This window comes from Callorhinus ursinus, unplaced genomic scaffold (genome assembly GCF_003265705.2).
Source record: "Callorhinus ursinus isolate GAN/ISIS: 27379988/994484 unplaced genomic scaffold, GSC_fseal_2.0 scaffold3486, whole genome shotgun sequence".
NCBI lineage: Eukaryota > Metazoa > Chordata > Mammalia > Carnivora > Otariidae > Callorhinus > Callorhinus ursinus.
In genome coordinates this window covers 1,301-5,361 of record NW_027400540.1, presented here as the reverse complement: position 1 = coordinate 5,361, position 4,061 = coordinate 1,301, and the positions used below count along the sequence as shown (strand labels likewise).

Genomic DNA, 4,061 nt, shown 5'->3' with positions numbered 1-4,061 from the left:
TGGGCCCATCCACCCCAGTCTCCTTCCCCCCCTCTGACTCCACCCAGGGCTGCAGCCAGGGACAGGCTGGACATCGTCCTAGGGCCTGCCAGGAAGAGAAGGCAAAAGGAGGAGAGGAGAAGGGGAAGGGGCGGATTGATATTCTCCCTGTCCTGAGTCGGCCTCCACTGATGCCTCCAGGTCCTCTGGCCCACCCCAGCACTTAGCCAGACCCTGAGAGGGAGTTTGCATTCCAGCCGACTGGAATGCATTCCAGGTGGGTGGGGGATATTGAATAACCTGTGCGTCCCCAGATATCCTACGCACCTGGCCTTGCACGTGAAGCCCTGCTGCACAGGGTGGCCGTGGTTGTGGAGCCCAGTTGACTTTTGGGCCACAGAGCATTTGGCGGTGGTGAGGGAACATGGGGGACCCGTCAGGTGCAGAACCAATGGTCTCCTGTACATCTGCCGCAGGGCTGGGTCACTCTTCAGTTGCTCTGTGCAGGTCCCCTTTGCACACCTGGCCATGACACAGCTGGCTGGCCCTCTCGGTAGGGAGGCCTGTGTGCCTGGTGCACCTGTCCCCGACCTTACCCTAGGGAAGCAGCCACGTTCAGCGTTTCCATGTCCAAACCTTAAGTACAGTTGGGAACCTGGGTCAAGAGAGACAGGGACTGGCCCAAGACAAATGAGGGGTGCAGAGCCCAAGGAGCAGGGCTGCTCTCCAGTCCTAGACCAGCCCCAACACTCCCATGAGGTTCGCTTTTGGGGTGAGAGCCCCTCAGATCCTCGGGGATAGCTACCCATCCCGTCCCATATGGGAACATGACCTTCGCGTCCTGATGCACGTAGAGGCATGCGCACCTGCAAACCCACCCCCCCACACACACCACTCTGACTGCCCAGCTGGGGGTCAGAATGGGCGGACACCCTGGGAGCGAGGTGGAGGACAAGGGGAAAAGAAGAAATAGGTTGGGACAGCTGGGCCATGGGGCAGGGCATCAGGACTCCAGCAAGGACCCAGATCCAGAGCATGGGGAGGGGAGACAGGGCAGGTTAATGGTCAGGGGTCCCCAAGGGGCCTAGGGCATTGCCAGGGACCTGGGAGAAGAGAGGGTCTGGGTTCCGGTGTCCACCACCACCCTGAGCACTTGGGAGTAGGAAGAGATACCCACCCTCAAGTCCTGAGGGGCTACAGAAAAAAGGCCTCAGCTTACTCTTCTGTCACTTGGGCTGCAGAGATGCAGTGTCCCAAGGGTCCCACAGGCTTGTAGAAGAGCCTGTTGGCCTTGGATCTCCATCCCTGACCCACTGTGCTCCCAGGCCTGGGAAAATTCTTTCTAACCCTTCGAGGTCCTTCTCAGCAGAGGACAGACTCGGGGCTTGGGGGGCTGAGGACCTGGCTACGCAGAACGTGGGAGAGCACTGGGCCACCAGTCTGGAGACCAAGTCAGGGCTCTCCTAGTTTCAGCCTCAGGGTCCCCATTTGGAAGAGGATCCAGAATCACTGCTCTGGTCAGGGTGAGGTGGCCTTAGGAAAGAATGGAGCACCAGGACCGGAGAGGGAAATGGGGACAAGGGAGGCTTCTGAAGTTTCTCACATCGCCGTTGGTACCCATAGATCCTGCTCCTGTGAGAGACACAGACACAAACACAGAGAAGGGGACAGAGAATGAACACAGGACAGAGGGAATCAGGAGAAATCATAGGCCTCCCGGGGCTGTGGGTGGGCTATGGGTGTCCCTGTGTGGATGCGGCATGGGGGAGGGTGAGCATTGAGGAGCCGGGGGAGGGGGGCACTCGGTTGGCTCTTGTGTGAGGAGGAATTTGGTAATGGGAAACCAGGCAGTGGTGACTTCACTTCCCTGACCACAGAGCCCAACAGAATTTGGAACCCTGGTAACCAGGCACCCACATTCCTCAGACAGCCCCCTGCCCAGCTCATTTCATTGGAGATCTTCAAACCAAGATGTTTGAATGTTTCTTTCCGAGGTCCGTAGGCTGCAGGTGGAAGAAAGCGTGCCCTGCAGACGCTGTCCCCTGCTGGGGATTTCATGTCAGGGCTCCCCACCGCCTCTGGCCATTTGGCCGGAAGGACATAAAAATGACACCAGGAGGCCCAGAGCCGGCCATGCAGCCCCACTAACTCTGATGAGCTGTGTAGCCCCAGGTGCTCTCCCTGTGTGTGTCTGTGTGTGTGTGTGTGTGTCTGTGTGTGAGTCCGGGTGTGGTTGCACGTGTGTGAATGGGGGTGTTTGTTTGTGTGTATGTGCGTGTGTGTGTATATGCGTGTGTAAAGAGGGGTCATGCAGGGTGAGGCCAACCCGAGCAGGAGCAGGCTGATGAGGGGTCAGATACCAAGTGGGCAGGTCATGTTCAAGGTCAAGTCTGGCTGTGTGGGATGGGGTGTGCGGGCGCTGCCCCTTCTGACCAAGGTTTATCCCGAAAGCCATGCAGGGATGGGTCACTGATTCCCGGATGCAGGGCTGTGTACGCACAGGTCTGTGTCTGATCTGGGAGCAGCAGGGGGACTGGGCAGGAGGACAGTGCGGATGGTCGGGAAGGGCTGTGATAACTCAGGGCCGGCTACCAGTCCCTGTCTTTGCAGAAGGGACGGAGGACATGGAGAGGAGGCTGGTGGACATGCCCTACATCTCCTCAAAAGAGGAGGTGACCCCACTTAGTTCCCCAGAAGCAGGTGCTGGGGATTGTAGGTGAAGACCTCCTACATCACCCAGAACACTGTCCCAAGTGGTTGTCCACCGGACAGTGGTCCAGGAGCTGGAACGCCTGGAGGATGAGGCTGAGGGTGAGAAGGCTGGGGCTGGGTGTTTGTGGTGTGTGGGGACAGGTCATTGCTGGCCCCACAGGAAGGAACTCCCAGAGGCTGGTGTGGGGCCAGGAGCAATGACTGGGCACAGAGCACACAGCGGTGGACTGCAGTCGGGGAGACGTCCCCGTGAGGGTTCCTTCCCAGTTGTGGCTTCTCTGGGAGACCCTGGGCTGGGCTCTGTCTCTGCAAAGGCCTACAGAGAGGAGGCATGTGGGTGAGCTTTTCTCCTCTCACAGCTGCTCCACAACCTGAGGAGCTCAGCCGAATCTGGAAGGAGGGTATATGCCTGAAGTGACTTCAGTAGGACACCAGAAGCCGGAAGGTGAACCAGCACCTGCCCAGGGAGAGCCTGGTGCTGTCCAGGAAGAACTGGCACCTGCTCCCGCGACAGCCCCTGCCCCTGCTATAATTCCTGCCACTCACCCTTCCCCCAACCCAGCCCCTGCCCCTGCCTCGGACCCAGATCCTGACCCGGCTCCTGCCCCTTCCCTTTCCCCTGCCTCTGCCCCTGCCCCAGTCCCTGCCCCTGCCTGTGCTCTTGTTCCTGCCTCTGCCCCTGTTCCTGCTGCTGCCAATGCCAGAGCCACTGTCCCAGACCCAGATCCTACCCTTCATCCTGCCCCTGTTCGTACTCCTGCCAGAGCCGCTGCACCTTCCCCTGCCCCTGACAGTGGTCCCGTTTCTGCCCCTGACCCACTTCCTATCCTTGCTCCTGCCCTGGATCCTGCACCTGCCACTACTGCTGACCCTGTCCCTCCCCTTGCCCCTGTCCCTGCCCCTGTTCTTACCTCTGTCAATGCCCGTGTCCCTGCCCCTATCCTGAGCCCTGCCCCTACTCCTGCTCCTGCAGGGCGCCCACAGCCTCATCCAGAGCCCACAGCCGTGCAGGGAGAGCCCCTTGTACAATTACTCTTAGTTCCATCACCTGAAACCGAGACCCCGCACGATTGTTTCATCCCCTCGCCCTGTGTTCTTTCTCTCTGGTACATATCAACTGATATTTTATCCTTCCACGTCCTATATACTGTTTATTATTTGTTTTAAATATAATTACTTGTTTTCAGTTGAACACTTCATGAGAATTAAGTACATGCCCAATGCTGTCCCACGACACCCCAGAACATTGCCGCAAAATATCTCATTCCCCAAAGTAGTCCCCAAACCAGAAGCCCTCCCTGCCCTTTCCTCCCCAATCCCAGACCCCGGCAACCCCTAAGCTGCTTTCTCTCTCTGTTCCTTTATGTATT

General features: G+C 58.4%; 1 pseudogene; it reads left to right on the top strand.

Annotated features, from left to right (window-relative positions):
* Positions 1-1,950: 1,950 nt before the first annotated feature.
* LOC141372238 (uncharacterized) lies at positions 1,951-3,858 on the top strand (annotated as a pseudogene).
* The last annotated feature ends 203 nt before the right edge of the window (positions 3,859-4,061 follow it).